At 44.2% G+C, this 19010-nt stretch overlaps 2 long non-coding RNA genes across 2 annotated transcripts; both read right to left on the bottom strand.

Annotated features, from left to right (window-relative positions):
* Positions 1–304: 304 nt before the first annotated feature.
* LOC125698111 (uncharacterized) lies at positions 305–13386 on the bottom strand. Its single transcript, XR_007379079.1, has 3 exons — positions 5348–13386; positions 3034–3112; positions 305–374 (listed from the first exon to the last, which is right to left on the bottom strand). It is a non-coding gene; the product is annotated as an uncharacterized LOC125698111 (long non-coding RNA).
* A 675-nt stretch (positions 13387–14061) lies between these two features.
* On the bottom strand, positions 14062–15981 carry LOC125698114 (uncharacterized). Its single transcript, XR_007379081.1, has 3 exons — positions 15935–15981; positions 14478–14593; positions 14062–14173 (listed from the first exon to the last, which is right to left on the bottom strand). It is a non-coding gene; the product is annotated as an uncharacterized LOC125698114 (long non-coding RNA).
* Positions 15982–19010: the final 3029 nt, after the last annotated feature.

Genomic DNA, 19010 nt, shown 5'->3' with positions numbered 1-19010 from the left:
CTTGAGAGTGATGATGGGATGAAAGAGCCTGGCCCACCTTTAATATTGACCTGCTGGGCTTCCCACCAATGTTTAAAGAAAAGCTGCAACCTGAGCGTGGAGCTGACAGCAGTTTGCACTGTGGGCTGTTCAGTAAAGTGATGGCGATCAGACTTGGCCGTCTGTTGGTTCTGTATCAAAGTAGCTCATCCCACCAAATGAAAGAAGCATTTTCTCACTTGGTGTGCTGCAAACTATGCAGAGTGAGAGGTGTGCATGGGTTGGGATGACTGTGTTGGTGCATGCAGCAGAGCGGCCTCCAGCTCCTCTCAGCTCTTCAGTGCTGTCAGCTGCACTGCCTTACAGGAGGCAGGCAGGCTCTTACAGTTCAAGACCTTAGGGGAATAAATGTGATGAGAAAATTGGACTGGTTTTGTTGTTTTCTCACAGTTTCTGTCCTGGCAGAGCTTTAATCCCTTCTTCATTTCTGAACTTCTCTTGACATAAGGAGAGCAAGAGAGAAAAGATGGGGCAGGTTTCGTGCATAACAGGTCTGTCTGCAGGGCTGTTAGAGTTCACTGATCACAATAGGATGAGCCCTGTGCCATATGGCACTATCTGCCTTGGACATCAACAAAGCCACACTGATGCCAGCATTTTTCACAGCAGAAACCTGGATCCCAATTCTGATAAATGTTTTAAATGCATGCATTAAGTCCAGCCCTATTCAAGCAGCTACATCCTTTTAGCCCACCAAAATCAGTGTGCTTTTACTGGTGTCCTTCCTCAAGGTCTAACCCTGGAGGCTTAGCACTGATCCTGAGGCATGGTTCCATGGTTTTGGTAGTATGACTCTAAGCATGACTGCATGAATGCTACACCAATTCTGGCACAAATCAGGAGACCACGTCAGCAGAAAAGAACATAACTAGATGCTAATGACCTCCTGCTGTAACATTCAAGCTGAAGAGAAGCTTAAATCAAGGGGAAATGGTTTCAAACTAAAAGAAAGGATTTAAACTAAACATAAGAGAGAAAATCTTACAATAGGGGCAGTGAGGCACTGGCAGAGGTTGCCCAGAGAGGAGCTGGGTGCCCCATCCCTGCAGACACTGCAGTCAGGCTGGATGGGGCTCTGAGCACCTGATCAGCTGTAGGTGTTCCTGTTCAGTGCAGGGCAGTGGGACCAGATGGCCTTGAAGGGTCCTTTCCAACTCACATGATTCTGTGATTCCATAAGCTGTGATGGTTGGTTCTGAAGCTGGTTTTTTTTTTGTTCTTGTTTTTTTACCATGTTTGATTAGAATGCAATGAGAAATAACTAGGGAGCTATTTAATACACTGCATCACTGGTAGCAAGAGATGCTGGCACAGTGTTTCTTGCCAGCCACTCCTGAATCAGGAGGAGATCATCACAGCCTCATTGGCCACAGGACCCTGGCTGATGGAGATAGCCCTTAACATTTGGCTGGTAGGGACAGTAAAACAATATTTATGTATATTGTCCTGAGAATCAGAGCTAAATAAATGTGACAGCTTTCATTTGGCACCCGAAGCTTGCTGCTGTCGCTCTGGGTTTTTCTTTTTGCCACATAACATGAAATCACTGTCAGTTTGATGGTATATAACAGTGTTTCTGAAGCACAAAGGTTAGGGGGTTGGTAGGTGCGTCAGAATTATTTACGTTTGCTATGCATAAAATGGCACTTGGGGAACAAGGCAGGCTGCCAAGAAGGAGAGGAGTCTAGGCTGCCTGCTTGCTCTCCTGTATCAGGGCTGGATTGTCAGGGTAGGATTTATAAAAATTGCTTCCAAACAGTATCATCTTTCCCCAAATGGATGTGCCCCTGTCTGTTGCAGCGAATGTCATTATTGCTATTCTCATGACAAAGTGTCTATCAGGCTCTACTTTGTTTATAAACAAGTCTGCCTGCCCTGCATAAGAAATGGATAGTTTGAGGAAAAGTACGGTGAGCAAAGGAAGAAGTTAATTACACTTTAGGATCTCAGCAGGGAATGCTATCTCAGAGTATTCAGTAAGATCTGACCAGAGGAGTCACAATTAAAAAATGTCCCCTGGGAGGAACTTGTAAATTATTTACTGTAAGGGGCTTTTCCAGGTTCTTTTAGTTTAATTACACACTCTGAAAGAGAAAGGCTTCAGAAACAAATTAACTAAGGGGTTGAAATGGATTTGTTACAATCACATTTACAGCTAAGCAAGTGGGAGGCTGCAAGTTCAAATATAGGGCAAATCATTGGAAGCTGGCATTGCATACAGCTTAAAAGACATATGGAAAGCACCAAAGTGCCCATGCATAGAAATGCAGTCATTGGGATTGTCCAGAGTTTCCACTGGCCTCAGAGGACTTTCTGTGTACTCCACGGGCTCAGATCTGATGCTGCTTCACATCCTCACAGCTATTTGAGCAGCTGACACTTGTGGGCTCCAAACAGCCTGGTTAACCCTTGGTGGAAGGTACCATAAGTGCTTCCCTCCTTTTCAGAAGCACAGGGAAGCCTGACTTGCTTGTCCTCCCACATCAAATATGCTTTAAGCATTTGCTACTGAAGTTGGTCTCTGAAGCTGACCTTTGCTGGAAGACAGCTGGAGCAATCCCAGATCAGATGTGGAGTAGGGAAGTCAAGAGGCCGGAGCCCTCCTCTCATTTCAACCACTGACTCACTGCTTGGCAGAGGAGGGAATTAGCTAATATGTCTGCTAAGGAGTAAGGCAGCCAGTAATCCTCTGCCTGTCTGTTGATGCCAAATCTTTTCTATGTAACGACCCTTCTAAACTGCCTTTGTCCTTGCATTTACTTCCTTTTGAAAATGAAAAAAGCCTCTGCTGTGACACCCTGAGCAAGCAGCCAACTGGCTGAGCAGAGCAGCAGCTCTGGTGCATCACTCCGTGTTCAAGCATATAGAACTTCTCTTCACCTTGTGCCTCCTTTTTCTTTTGAATTTATTGACTTAACACATCTGGCTTAGATGGAAACTGGCCCACAGTTAGCAGTATTTCTACCCCCTGTATGCATGCAGTCTTCAACTCACCATTTGATTATAGCCTCAAGGTACTGCTATAACATCCTGAACAATAAGCTCTCCACCTTCAGGCAGATCAGCTGAAAATCTGTGGATGAAAGCTGCTTTAGTCATTCATCAGGCAGATGAGATCTCAGCTTTTATTTTGTTATAGTGTAAATCTGCTGCTTAGTTTTCTAGTCTCTATAAAAACTACTGAATCATAAAAACGCTTGTAGCAAATGCCATCTTTTCTGTCACCAGAATAATACATTAAATGGCTTATCAACTCCAAGAGACGACTACAATACCTTGGAGATGATTTGGATGTATAGTTAGGGAACAAAATATGTTGACAGCTTTAGAATTGTCTCGATCAGTCGATTTTATTTTGTATTTTACTATAACGTATCAGTACTACTTGGAGACGAAAAACGAAACAGCTACATTTCTGCAAGTGTAAGGAAAACCATAGAATAAAAGCGGAGTATAAATATAAAGTGAAGGATTGTTCTTGAAAGGGCAAGACTGTGAGGTTTGGCCATTCACAGCAGAAGTATTGCCGTTTAATTATTAGGAATGGTGAGTCCATGTTAACCTTTGTGGAAAACTACTATAATAAAACATAATATTTTTCTGTAGGATTTTGTTATCACCTTGTCAAATTTAATAAGAACTTACTAATAAAGAAATTCCATCAGATTGGCTAAATATACACACACACACACACACACACACACACAGGAAGGAACCACTTGCTATTAAATAGTGTAGATTCATGAAATGATTGTTATCAGATGATATTAAATTATGCATGATTTCTTCATTCTGGATACAGCTGGAAAAATTGCAGATTGCAGATAAACTGTGCCTGCCACCAATGCCTTCCCCTGGGACTTCGTCTGCTGCAATTCTACCAGCGTGCTGCTGTCTCCCTAACAGGAAAAGCTCATGTATGAACAGTGCTGTTATAATATATTAAGAGTAGTGGGAAAGGCCGTGGAAGTGAGCCATAAATCTGGAGGTAAGAGCCAGGAGCAGCAGGGGCTCTGCTGTATGCCATTAATAAAGATGTTCCAGAGGCACAGCAGCACGTTGCTGTGGATATCGCTCCTTGGGTCTCAACCACAACAGTGCTGGGCTTCGATACACAGCAAGGCAATCAGTCAAATGATTCAAGTTACTCTTGATAAGCGCTGCTGTTAGCAGCAGGATTATCATTCCTGCTTTTATTTAAGAGTCCAGCTCAATTGTTCAACGTAATACAAATTTCTCAAGAAATTCCCCAGCTTGTTGAACAATGCTGTGAATGCTTTGTTTTGCATAATTTGCCCCCAAAATAGAGTGAGGTTTTAAGCTCTTTAGGGCACCAGCCTTGGCTTTGTGCTCAGTCTTCAGCACAACAGTCCTCTGGCTGGGATTAATACCAGCACAACGCAGATTATTGAAGGAGGAGGATAAAGAGGCAAGAGGAGAGTATTTGAGTGCAAAAAGCTTAAATGGGGTAGAGGACTGCATCCATCTGGGCATCAAGGATGGGGAACAAGGAACTGTGAAGTACAATGCCAGCAGAGGAAGAAAGGGCCAAGCTCTGCAGCTGGGCCTAACACCAACCATCCCCTGTGAGTATGAGGAAGGAAACCTACAGGCGGAGCCCTGGAGAACATGAGCATCTGTGGGGTCCGTGGAGGGAAACCAAATGCAAATTACATTTTAAAGAAAGCATTTAGCTAAAATTAGTGCCCATAGCACCATTAGTGTCATGTGGGCTGTGACAGGAGGCACGGCTAATTGCAAGCAAGTTTCCACCCCTCTTGATTATTGTGGTGACACACAGATCATTAACATGATGCTCTGAACATGAAACAAATTGTTTAAATATTAAACTGCCAACTCCTTCCTCTGATCTCTAGTTCACTGCCTAAAATAGTGGGGATGTGTGTGTAAAAGATGAGTTGGGGGCTCTGCTGCTGCCTGACACCACCCTGATCACTGTCAGTGTGGTGACTGCACCAGAAGGCTGTGAAATGGCATTTTCTGATATCTGTTTTAATTGCAGATGTATTTAATACCTGGTCACTGCTCTTAAGCAGGCCTCCAAAGCAACTAGGCCTGCTCACAGACTTCAAGCATCCAAAGCAGGATAACTAGGTGACCTTTCAGAGCCCCTTCCAACACTAACGATTCTACAACAAATAGGAAAGCAGAGAGATCATTTGCCAAGACCTGCCCTTATCTGCTGTGGATCTGAGTGGAAGCCTGTGGGCAAACAAAGACAATAACAGAGCCTTTTCCTGGGATGCAAGTACTATAGAACAGAACAACAAAATAAGAACTGACTCACCCCTTCCAATGACCAGCAATAGCTCAAAAGGAGCACAGCCACAAAGAGATGCCACTCTCCCAGCTTCTAGTCCTTAAATGAGTGAGAGGAGGGGTGGATCTAAGCTCCAGCCGTATCAATCACTGAGATGCATTGCTTGCACCTGAGCTCCCTGGGTTAGTCACAGTTGGTGCTCAGCCATTGATTTGGGCCCTGACCTGGCAATTCCACTGCAGAGCCATGCAGCTGCCACGTACAGCCCTCCTGACACAAAAGGGGCATTGGACCAACGTGCAAACTGTACGCTGTTTTCCTATTAGTCCTTACGCCACAAAACAACACAAACATCCTCTGGATGCTCAAAATGTGGTAACGGTTGGATATTAGGAAGAATTTCTTCTCAGTAAGAGCGGTGATGCATTAGCACAGGCTGCCCAGGGAGGTAGAGGAATGTGTTAAAGGAAAGAGTAGACGTGGCACTGAGGGTCTTGGCCTAGTGGGCAGTATTGGTAGTAGGAAGGAGGTTGGACGTTAGAGGTCTTTTCCAACCATTGGAAGACCATTAATGGTCATTTCCAACCATTAATTCCAACATAGAATTAATGATTCTATGATCCTAAGATTCTGAGATTATGGAAATTATTTCGCAGGAGGGCAATGCTGCTGGGAGAAAAATACAGACTCATTAATGACATCCAGCCAAAGGATTATCAAAGGCAATGAACCCAGGGCACTTATTTGGGAAACTGTTCAAGGAGGAGACTCTAACATTTGAATTCGTGGTTTCCTTCCTGCGTAATACAAGAGAGCACAGGAAAGCAGCCCTTGAATTCACAGGTCATAACCCTATCTACTGAACAGCTTGAGTAGGATCAATTTAAAATGAGTCTCAGTGCTCTTCTGCTTTTCCCAAGAGCACAGAAAAATTAATCCACCACTGAAGTTTCTCACTGTCTCAAACTGGAAAATAGAAGTTTGTGCCAATAATTATTTTGACAGCCATCACATGTGCCTGTTGTGAAGGATTGGCACAGACAGTTTCCAATACGATGTGAATGGCTAATTAGAATGCATTACACAGCCAGTCCCTACAGTTCTCTGTTCTGTAAGAAAATCTGCATTTCTGAAGAGAGCCTTATATTTGATACACAGAGACAATGTTGCGTATAGATTTCCATTGTGCTACACCATACCCATTTGTACCAAAGCATTTTCTTCCATAGCTCACCAAATATAGCAGCTTTCTTCAGCACGGGAACAAGACTCAGAAGAGGCTTTGTCCTAGTTCTCCTTAGAGACAAGCAGGTACAAAAATACCAAGCAATACGTAGCAGGAGCGTTCGAGGTTACCTAAGGAATTTCGTACAATGCTACTTTGACAGAGTTGTCTCAAATATTACCTGCTGTCAGTGTGATATCTAGAGGGTAAGTAAATCTGTTGCTCACACAGACTTGCCAAAACTGGACTCAGAATGAGTTAGAAGCTTTTGAATAGTGCTCTGATTTCTAAGTCACGTAAGCATTTGCAATTTTACCCAGAATCAGGTTGCACATGCAGACTGGTTTCAAGCAGCACGAACATATTCAAATTCTTCTGTGCTGGAGGTATTAATCCACATAAGGATATTCAATTACTATCAGAGCAAACTGTTCAACTGCACCAGAATCAGATAAAAATATGCAAAGCAGGTGGCTTGAGGCTCATTTATACCGAAATTCCTTCGGCTGTTTGAAGAGACTTTGTAATGTCAGCATACTCCCACCTGAGTACATTCTTTATTGTGAGCAGAGTAAAGTGGCCTTCTTGTACGTGAATGCTGGATCTGAATATGTTCACTTCAAGGATACAGGGTTCTTGTTTCAAGATAAAAATGAACGAATAGGTAAAATAACCTAATTATTTCCTTTCTTTCAAGGACTCGTGGAACTTATATAGTGAGAATCTGTGAAACCTGGATTCTTCTTTCTAATTTTCTCCTGCTCATCTTTTATCCTTTCTTTCTTGTTCTTCCTCAACTCCATATTATCATTCCTGCTGTCTTTATCAGCATTATTGCTTTTGTTGGCCTCCAGTTCAGAGGCCTCCACCCCAGCACCATTTTATTTCTCCAGATGCAGAGCAGGGTTTTAGGACAGAATCTCATCCTTTGGGAGTCCACAGAGATGCATGGGGGAAAAAAAAAAATAGAAAAGAAAAAAAAAAGCAGATAAGAACAGTAAGTCTATAAATCTCCACGTCTATAAATCTTAAAATGGATTACTGATTACAGTGACTCTTTAATGGAAAGAGTGACAGCTCATATAGACAAAAGGCAGTGTAATTCATGGAGGCTATTAAATTTGAGAGGCCTTTTCATTCTCATTTGTCTTTTGATGTTATGTGTCGATTTCTGGGAGATTATTCTCTGGAGAGGATGAGCCCTACTCATCAGAGCCTGAAAAGTGCCTGTGTTTATTTGTCTGCTATTTGCCATGGTAGGCAGTATGTTTGCCCCTCCTCCACCAGGGTGGACTACCCACAGTGCTAGTGAAGGCTATGAAAAGGCACCCATCTGTCCTGCCCTGCTTGTCATTTGTGAGATCATGCTGGTTTGGGGTTAAAAGGGGCCAAAACCCCATCACAGGGCAGCAGGACAGATGCAGCCAATTTCTCCACGTCTATGATCATCTGGAGTGTGCTGTGCCCAGACTCTTCTCCTAGCATGGCACAAACATCATAGGAAAGGAATCACCCTTATGGCATGGGCGGTGCTTTGTTCGAGGGGCTCCTCTGCCAGTGGATTTGCAATGGAACCAAGGTCTTGGATAATGGTCATGGATGGACCATTCTGTGATCAAGGAACTGGTGGTGAGATGGTACCCAGACAGTAGTGCTCAATGGCTCAGTGTTCAGGTGGAGATCAGCGATGAGTGGAGTCCTCTGGGAGTCGTTACTGGGACAAATACTTTTAACATCTTTGTCAGTGACATCAGCAGTGGGATTGAGCACACTCACAGCAAGTTTGTGGGTGACACCAAGCTGTGTGTTGTGGTCAAGGGACAGAATGCCACCCAGAGATCTAGACAGGCCTCTGAGAGTGGCCTTTCAGTACCTAAAGGGGCTGTAAGAAAGAGAAGGCCAGACTCTTTAGCGAGGTCTGTTGTGATAGGACAAGAGAAATGGTTTCAAACTAAAAGAGGGGAGATTGAGATTGGGTGTAAGGAAAAGCTTTTGGCGATAAAGGTGGTGAAGCACTGGAAAAAGCTGCCCAAGGAAGTTGTGGATGCCCCATCTCTGGATGGGGCCCTGGGCAGCCTGATCTAGTGGTTGGCAACTCTGTCCATGATAGGGGTGATCTCTAAGATCCCTTCCAATCTCAGTCATTCTACGATCCTGTGATTCTATGAGACTTTGAGCTGCTACTGACCAGCAAAAAGAGTCTGTTTTTTAAATGCTCATACATCAGAGTAAGAGTGCAGAACAGCAAGTGGGCACTGGGGGAGTTCACATCCCAAAGCACTCCCTTTGCCAAGGTTGCGTTCCTTCATTTTGATCACAGATTACAGAGCTACAGTGCAATGGTTTCCCATGGGAAACCAGAGGCCAGTGGAGTTTCATCAGGAAACAAGTTACTGCTGGGGCTGGGAGCAGCATGGTTTCACTCCACAGCACAGGAGGATTTACTGTAGCACAAACCCTTCATGCAGGTGATTGACTGCTCCTGCTACCTGCAACAGCCCAGAATCTGCTGCCTTTGTGTCCTTACTGTTAGTCCAATTGTTCATTCACAGACCAAGACACTCCCAGCGCATCCAATTCCAGCCTGGGTAAGTGGCTGCGATCCTCATCAAAAATCAATTGACTGAAGTCAGACCACATCTCCAGTTGCTGAGGACAGGCAAATCCACATTGCTCATGAGAAGACCAGTGGTGCAGAACATCACTTAGTGCTTGCAGCTGCTTTATGGCAACAGAAGTGGAAGAGAAGATGCAGAGACATGAGGAGCAGGATCCTGTGGTACTTGGGAGTCCTGAACATGTGGATGGGAAATAACTTTGAGAGGGGGTCTGTTCCTTGACCATGTGTTGAAAATGTCCATTCAGTTTTGGAGGAAAGCATTGTCTGTTTACTTATTTATGCAGCTAAAAAGATTGAGGACATTGCTGTCAACCACCAGGGCTCTGAATCCATACTCTGTCACTGCAATCAGGTGCTCTAGTGCTCTAAATTACTAGCTAGCTGCACTTAGCCCTGGTTGACCATTGCAGCAACCCCTCAGAAACAAAGTCACGCACTTTTCCAGGTGCGTATACAGCCCACGTTAGTTTTGGGGACCTAAAATTGCTGCCTTTCCCTCTAAAGAGAGGGAGGATTGCTCTCAGGCTCCTGAGTGCTGCCTAGAACCTTTGTCGCAATGCCCCTTTGCATCTGGCAGCCTCACTGTTGTTTTGGGGATGAGTCACAGGAGACTGAGCTATCTGGTCCGAAAGGCTCAGTTTCGGTGCTGAGTCACTGCAAAGACATTCAGGGCAGCTCAGGGCTGTGTTTGTGTTACACCTCCTGTTTTACAAAGGACTTCTGCTTATTTTTGCTCACCTAAAAGGTTGTGCATCCACGTGTATTTCTTAACTGGTGTTCCTCCAGCACGTCTGGCCGAGGATGGTGTGGCCGCTTTGTGGTTCTCACTATGGAACATGAGGCCTTCGTTGTGGTGCATCACCCTCATCCTCATTCTGGCCACCTCCAGCCTGGCTCTGTCTTCAAGGCAGATTCCATTTCTTTCTTTTTTTTTCCTTCAAATAAAACCAATATTGCTATTGCTATGTATTATTTATGCGATGGAAAACATTGAGAGGAAGAAGTGGGAAAAATTATCTCGTTCTTTCTAGAATCCGCAAGCAGCTGAAAGACAAAGAATATAGAATTAACAAAAGAAAAAAAAACAAAAAAAACAACCTCAGCTAATTTTGGAAAGTTTCATCTTCACAAGATCCACTCATTTCACAGCTAATTCTTTGTAAACCGTTATCCCTTTTGTTCCAAGTTTGGCGTAGTTTTACGTCAAGCCAAGTTCAATGAAAGAAAAAAAGGGAGAGAGGGTTTGAATTATTCCCCATCCCCTCATCCCACAAGAAAAACTTGGGTTTGAAGATCACATTTTAATATGCAAGAATCCAGCCAAGGACGCCCTTGCTAATCTTTCAAAATGCAGCGCTGTGCTCCTTCAAAGTATTGAAAGCTGCTTGGATTGTGATAGAATGCATAACCCTGTATTAAACTTCTAATGGCTAACGAGACAGAATTTGGTTATGAAGGCTGAAATATAGAAAATATAAATCAGTAGTGCGCAACGAACACTCATCCTCTGTTATTTTCATTAAATCAGTTTTAAACTAACTTTACCATTTGTCTTTCATGATATTTTCATTACTTTCCTCTCCGTTGAGGACAAGCTGAAACAGTTTTATAGTTCATTTCTCTAATCTTCACTGTGGGTTATTCAAGCAACAGAGTGTGATGTTTTACCTCCAGTCCAAGCCAGAGTTTTGGGCTGAGTTACCCTGTTGTGCCTTACTGGTAGGTAGGTGGAAGGACAGAACATGCACCTTGAAAACCAGATAACTCCTTTTCAGCATCATTCACTGGAGCAAATCATGAGGACAGTAGAAGTGGCTTTTGTTGTTCCTTTTTCCCACTGGACAGTTACACAGAAATCCATCTAGCTTGGTGCGGTCTCTGTTCTCCTGTATGAGCATTCTGGATGTCCCTCAGGATCCTGCCCCACTCAGCCCATGGGAAGGCTGAAGCCCTGTGCATCCCCTGGAATTTCAGTGGCTAAAGGCTTCTTACCCATTTGTGCTTTCTCTTAAATGGAATCTGTCTTGTGAATAAACCAGCAAGGGTTGGATCAGTGGTTATCAGTGGGATTTCTGACTTTGGCTAAACTATAAAGCTTTAATTTTGTTAATGCACACCTACAGAACTCCTCACAACCACAGCCAGAAAACATCTGAAGGACAATAACAGGGTTTATGTGAATCAGCTGTACAGTTATTTGTGGGGATTACACTGTAGCTGTGCTGGAAATAATGGTAATTCTCCAGTAATTCACATCAACAGTGTGATGCTGTTCCCCAGCCACTCTGCTCGTCACTGCCACAGCCCAGGAGTGGAGCAGGCAGGACGCAGTGCTGAAGCAGTCAGTGAGCTCCTGAGGGCTTCACACTGCAGCAATGGGAACATCACCAAGGTAGACAGGGCCTGTGCTGCTCTGCAATCTGTTTGACCAGGAATAAATCATTGTTTTTTTCAATCTCGGCAGCTTGTTTCGCATAATTCCTTGAGAGATAAAAATTAAATATCACTGCTTTAGAAGCTGTATGTCCTAAGTAGGGAACAAACTCATAACCATGTAGCCATCACATTAAACAAACGAGCTGCTCATTAAAAATAGATGCAAAAGATTCAATTAGATCCGATGCTGTATTAGGAGTCTGAGGACATGCTGGCTTTCTTTCCATTGGTTTTAGGCAATAATGAAACAGCTTTTAGTAGTGACCCAAGAGGAATACGTTTCTTTTTTAAATACTTATTTCCTTCCTAATCTTGAAACTACTGTTAAGCACCTTTTCCATTAAGCAAAGAGGGTAAAAAAAAAAGCAAACCATTTCAGCTGGGTTTGGAGGCATAGAAGAGTGAGGGAACCCAATCTTTCTTCTGTGCATCACATAACTCAGAGCAACGTAATAGAGAATCAGATCTCTGTAAAGATTATTGAAGACACAGAATTTCTTTCAGCCATTATCTCTCTCCTCAGTGTGCACAGAGCACTGGAGGAGCCCCAGTACTGTGATGGGAGCACTGCCTTTGCTGTGTCCTGTAAGCCGGGCACCATCTGAACTCAGACGGCTGTGGCTTTGCTTTAAGCTTTGCAACTGATCCTCCTCTCACAGCTGGTTCTGCTGAGAATCCCCTCTGTGGCTCTGCCTCTCATGTTTTGGAAGCAAGTTTTGCCATGAGCCGAGGCTAGATGCTTGTTCTCCTTCCTCCTGAAGGGCTGCCCAGGAGACAGGGCTGTAAATTACAGCTCCCTCTGAATCCATCACCTGCAAATGCAGGGGAATCCTCGCAAACACTGAGACAAAATCAGCTTTGCTTTTCCCCTGAATCTCACCTAGCTCGCAATACAGACACCATCTGCATTTCGTTATGCATGGGCAGACTATCCAGATGCAAATGAACTGTGCTACACCATAAATAAAACGTTTTCATTCCTGTCTTTGACCTTTTCCTACCTCGTAGCTCCAGTTTTTACTAAGACTAATGCAGAAAAATATTTACTTTAACTATCTGATTAGTTTGTTGTGGCTTTGTTCAACGGTGCTCCACTTCATTTGAGATTGTCCTGCTCCCTGCCCATAGTCTGGATAACCACAAGTTGACTGAGTACAGTGAGGAAAGACGAATTAAAACCAATCAAACAGCCTGATGTAGCGTCTGCTGTAGATGGCAAAACAGATCGGATTGATTGGGCATTTGTCTCTGGAACAGAGGGTGGTTTTGATGTATGTGCATAATTTGTGAGAGAATTTGCTTCTCCTTAGAACTGCTGCATTTGATGCTGCATAATTAAGAATTCCATCACCAGTTTGAAAAGCGCCCTTTGGTTTACACTGGGGCTCAGCTACATGGAGAACTCACACTCTGGACACAATGTGTTTTGGAACCTTAAGAATCACTGCTGCCCTGGGGCTGGGAGCTCACCATTATATCATATATCATTATAGTGGCCAATTTCTTGACAGCACCTTGCAGACCAGTGTATTCTAGCAAAAGGCATGAAAAGTCATCCAACTAAAAGGAATACAAAAAAAGGGAATATTTGAGGTATCTTTTCCACCACATTTCAGCTCTTGCTGCTGTGTCCAGCTGATAGCTGTCTCTTTCTTGCCAGGTGTAGCACAGTGTGGGGATTAGCTTTGCAACGCTGCTCTCACTGATCAGGAGACAGCAGTGGGAACAGGGGCTCATCCGTCCAGTCCGGTGCTCCCTGTGTTTTTCTCATTCTCATGGAGACACCAAATCCTTCAGGAGAGGAATAGATGTCAGTTTTGCCTGTAGCACATACAACCCTGACTTCAGGAAGAGAACTGCAGGCTGGGAAGCAGAGGATCAGCAGCCACTGCTGAAACTTGCAGGACATATCTTTTGCTCACATACTTTTCCTTAGCCAGTTCATTTCCACCCCTAAATGAGTCATAGTTCATAGAAGATCATAGAATGGCCTGGGTTGGAAAGGACCACAATGATCATCCAGTTTCAACCCCCTGCTACATGCAGGGTCGCCAACCACCAGACCAGGCTGCCCAGAGCCACATCCAGCCTGGCCTTGAATGCCTCCAGGGATGAGGCATCCACAGCCTCCTTGGGCAAGGATATGTGAGAGAGAGCTGGGAAATCAAGAGAAACTATTGCATTTCAATGATCTTGTATCTTGGGCTAATTTAAACAAAAATTTTAATCTGGCCTCCTAAGTTCCACATAAGTTCCTTATGTGCTATTTTACTGACCTCTCCAGGAATGCTTTGCCTTGGAGAGAATTTGTCTGTACATTTCTTCTGATAAGAGGAAAGCTGTAACCACCATCACTGAGCCAGCTAGTACCTCCCTTTGCATGACTCTGTTTTGTAAACTCTTAACTGGAGAAAATAATATGCAAAAGGTTTTTTGGGTCGTCCCCCCCCCCCCCCTTAGAATGCCTTCCATTCCTCATTGGCTGAATTTATTTCATCCATAAAACAAGAGTCTCAAAGGATCCCAGCCGTCTGTGCATGGGGTTGGTTGATTTGTATTCTGCCACTGTTTTCTGGAAGATAACAAATACAGGAGAACATAAATCCTGATTATTATTTTCCCCCCTTTCTTTATCTGCCCTCCCGTTCTCTGTTGTGCCACAACTGCTAATGGCATCCTGTTTTAGTGGTGGTTGTAATGAGATAAGGCTGTGAATAGTCTTTTTGCACCTGTTGCATCCATATAGATGCTGTCTGCAGGCTTCGCTCCTCCCCTCCTGCTCCTGAGCTGAATTAATTTACCTCACAATTACAGACCTGTAGTCACAAATCCATTGGGTCAGGGAGATATGTAGAGCAGTGATGTAGTCCACTCACCCCTCTGTATACACTCTCACTGTTATTGCTCCCTTGTCTCCCTTCTTCCTGCCTTCGAAAAAGAGGGACAAATGCTCCATTCTTTGACTTCGGTTCCAGATCATTCACTACAGTCACTGTGTGTAACCAAGTTTAATTATTTATAAAGGTGAGACTTTCTGTACTTGTAATAAATTTCTCTACTCATAAAAAGCCAGGGATTCATAATACCCAATCCTAAATTATTTATCAGCCAGAAAGACTGCAGGATCCACAATGCCAGGGTGTTCCCAAGCACCTCAGCTTCCCAGAAGGGTTATCTCCATTGGGTTGGGAAGGGACTTGACCTTGCTTTTTCTTCTCCCTTGAGCCTTCTTGACAGAGGAATGCAGTGACATTATTCAAGCACAGATGAGTCTTTGACAATTACACACTAATAGTACAGAGGCATTGAAACTCAGGAGCTGGATATCTGACCCTCACCAATCAAACAGAAAGAGCAGAAGTGCCCATCAGAGGCACAGCAGGGCTGCAAAGGGCAGGACGTTCTACACCCACTCACATATGGCCCCAAAGCAGACTTTATTGGTGCAGAGTCACCTCAGCACATCTGTCCCCACCTCAGCTGTGGTAACAGTGACACAGAGCAGAGCCTTTGCCCATGCTAAACCTGTGCTTTCATTCCCCGGACAAAATGGCAAGATAGAATTTCCCACCTGCACCAGAAAGGCAGAATGGGAAGAAAAAACAAGAAAAAAATTCCATTTGTTAGGTGAGCCTGAAAGCACGTTCATAACTGCTGCTCACCAACAGAAGCATTTTGGGGAAAAAGTTCTCCAGAGCAAAGCAGGCATCAGCACAGATGATACAATGCGGAAAAATCAAGGGCAGGAAGTTTTTCCCCAGATCTGTACTTTTATAAGGAACAGAGATTTTTTGTTTGTTTGTTTTCAAGATGAAAGAACTGAGAAAAAGAAAAATCATGCAGCTCCTCCCATCATGGAATACACACGGTGGCAGAATGCTGCATGCCTTGTGTCAAAGGATCCATAGCATTGATTTCTTGAAATGAGAAATAAGTTTAGGGTGGAGTGCTTGGGAAAAGATAAATCAATAGAATTTGCAGTGACTGAATATAACTATCAACTGTAATGGCAGCAGTCAAAAAGCCTTATCCAGTTCCGTAACATTTTGTTGTCTGTACCTTTATTTTCATTAGAACTGTCATAGATGCAACTCTGACCTTACTTTACCAATCTGTCTGAAATTAGACTAAAATTAGCACAGCTCAAAAACACCCGTTTTCATTCCTCAGGATGCTTGGAGGCAAAAAGCAAAAAACAAAGAAAACCAAAAACCCACACACAAAAAAAACCCCACAAAGTAGAAGTGCTTGCAATGCAAATTGGGATTCTAAAACCCAACCAACTAGGAAAAATATTTTCATGTACCTACAGAGGTTCCAGAAGCAGCCCTACCTTCCAGCACCCAAAGCATCTCCCAGGCCACCAGCTACAAGACCAGAACATAGAAACCCAGCCCTTTCTGAAACTCATTTTATTGTTTTTCCCTCTTCATCCCCACATGAATTGAATTATCTGTAATCAAGAAGCACTCAGCCCACATGTGTCTGAGGGCTGCAGCTGCTTGGGGCAGATTCTCCCCATCCCTCTGACTCATGGTTTGGGACTTTCACCTCAGCCTTGCCTATCATCACCACCATCACCAGTACCATAGTGGGGCTTGCGTGCTCCTCTCTGCCTCCCAGTTAGTAAGAGCCTGTTTGGATGGTATTTGCTACCTGGTTGGCCCCAAATACTTCCTTGCTGTTGGCAACCAAGCGTGGTTTCTGGCTGACCTTCTGGAGGCTGCAGGCTCTTTGTTTAGATACTGCCTTGCACACCTACAGCCTGCGATGGTTGGAGAGCTGGGGTGTTGATATCACTGTTTTGCACTCTTACCCAAACCTTATTATTTTTCTCTGTTCCCCTGCCTGTCTGTCCACGCTGACCCGCTATGAGCTGTGTTATCCTGGGGGAGAGTTGTTTTCTAGCAGAACGTAGGAGAGAGAGAGGCCTCAGTCTGTTGTGTCTCCTGGGAGTCACTCCCAGCAGTGAGAGCCAGTGACATCTGCAAAGCTGCCATAGTCCTACTCTGTCTTTGCATTACTCACCCAAAGAGCCAGTACCTGAGGCTCCCTGAATCCCAGGGCATTTATATTGAAACACCAGAAGCTGTTGGCCAGCAGAAGGTGGCTAAAGCCTTTTGGCCACCACAAGTCATTGTGTTCAGCATCCGGGCCATACCCATGGCCAAGACTCATATGCATAGACAGCAGTCTCAGAGTCTGAGGTGTCCTTGTCTGGGCTCTCCTCAGAGGCCTCGTATCAGTATCTAGAGGATCAGTGCTCCTCTCACAATAAGCATTTTGGTCTCTCTTGTTCCAGACAACGACATTGAATTTGCAGAGCACTTAACTGAGGGCAAAAGCTCCCAGGAAATACTGACTTGCATTAAAAAAACAAAACAAAACAAAAAAAAGACTCAGAAGAAGAAGCTCAATGGCAAGTTGATCTTTCCTAAAGTCTTTTGAACTTCTGAGGTCTCCAAGTGCTTGATTTACTTTGTGGTTCAGATGCCAGATCAGGCAGATTATTTTTGAGACTTGTTCTCTTGTCCCAGGTTTTGCCCTTGATCTTCAAGAGCACCTTGGCTTCCACTGCTGAGCTCCTTTGGGAATGTGCAGGCTCACGCTCAGCTGCAAAGAAAGCAAGAGCAGCCTCCCCCAAAGCACTGGAGTTGATTTACAGGAGGAGGACCAATTTTTCCTTTATCGCTTCTACTGTTGCAGAGAGATGAATTCTCCGTGGCATAATAGCAGAACAAAAATAGATTGCTTCTGTAATACACTACACAACAGCCTGGAATGCATCAGCCGTTTTCCTCAACCGTTCTTTGACAAATGAAATTTTATCTAGCTGAGTTTATCATATCATTTTCCTTTTCCCTTTTCCTCCATTTCCCCAAAGTTCTGTAAGTGCCCAAAGGGGCTTCATAGTAGTACGACTGTTAAGGTCATGCATATCTTTTTAACTTGGACATGCTTCCAACTTACCAAACCTGCCTTGCCAATGCTGTTGTGATGCTATGACTGGAGATACACAGAGTGCTTCGGTGAGGTGGATGGATAGGTTGCCATTTATGACTCTGTTGATCAGCAACAGCGATAGGGTACTTGTGATCTGGGTCAGGTATCGGCCACATTTCTATTTATTTTGGGCTGGTTTTGTTTTCACTGATGACTCACAGTCATTTCTGCACTAAAGTTCCCAATCTATTTGGTCTTGAGGTAAGAACAGTATTAGGGAAATGCCCTTTTCTACAGAAAACCTTGTAATTAAAACAACTGCTTGGCTCTGCACTATTGAGGGTAAACAACTCTGAAGGGAGCATTTGCTTTATCAATGTGTAGAGGAAAAGCAATAAAAGATCACAGTGGCTATAAATGGATGTAGAAGTGAAATTCCTATTTTGCACCATCTTCAAAAAGCAAAATCTTTTTTCAAAAACGTAATACTTTTTTGTCAAATACGTTTCAGCCTCTGGGGAGAAGCCATTCCCTTCACTCAGGGTGAAATATCTTCTTCCACATGAGTGCTTTATGGTTCTGCCCTAGCACCTCAGCACGGTGGTTCCGTAGGGATGTTGAATGAGACCAGCAGGGAAGGCAGTTCTTCTGTATATTGTGATTCTGTGTCAAATGTATGTTTTCACCTTTTTTTTTTTTTTTGCTTCTGCACCCATGGATGTTCTCAGTGTTTTGTGCTGCTGGCTGCAGGGCTGCTAATCCCAACATCAACATGCCAACATTCAGATTGGATGTTAGGAAACATTTCTTTTCTGAAAGAGAGGTGATGCAGCGGCACAGGCTGCCCAGGGAGGTGGCAGAGTCACCATTCCTGTTCAAAAACTTTTGGGATATGGCACTGAGGGATGTGGTCAGTGGGCATAGTGGGGGTGGGTCACAGAATCACACAGAATCACAGAATCACAGAATCACCCGGGTTGGAAGGGACCCCAAGGATCATGTAGTTCCAACCCCCCTGCCTAGCAGGGCCACCAAACATACACATTCAGATCAGGTTGCCCAGGTCGATGTTTGGATTTGGTGGTCTTAAAGATCTTCTCCAACATTTACGATTCCATGATTCTGTCTCAACCCTGCACCCAAGACCAGACAGAATCCCAGGGGACAGCCCCCATGGGGGCACATGGGGCATGCAACCACGCAACGACGTTATCCCAACTGGGCACAGCCATGCAGAGCTGCTCGTGGGGAGCTGGTGGCTTTTTACAAGACCAAAAAGCTGCAAAACAAAGCAACCGATGGATTTTGGCATCACTGCAGGGAATTCTTGGACTCAGACTGTCAAGTGTGCCTCATCAGCACATTGGGTGAGGATGCCAGGCTTCAGATGCAGGGGGTGAACTGCAGATGGCAGGCATAGTTTGTGAGCTCACTTTTGTACCTTGAGGCCCACTAGGCAGGATTGA

Source organism: Lagopus muta, chromosome 10, assembly GCF_023343835.1.
Source record: "Lagopus muta isolate bLagMut1 chromosome 10, bLagMut1 primary, whole genome shotgun sequence".
In the NCBI taxonomy this organism is placed as follows: Eukaryota; Metazoa; Chordata; class Aves; order Galliformes; family Phasianidae; genus Lagopus; species Lagopus muta.
The sequence above is the reverse complement of the archived record's forward strand: the minus strand, read 5'-3'. Positions and strand labels throughout refer to the sequence as shown.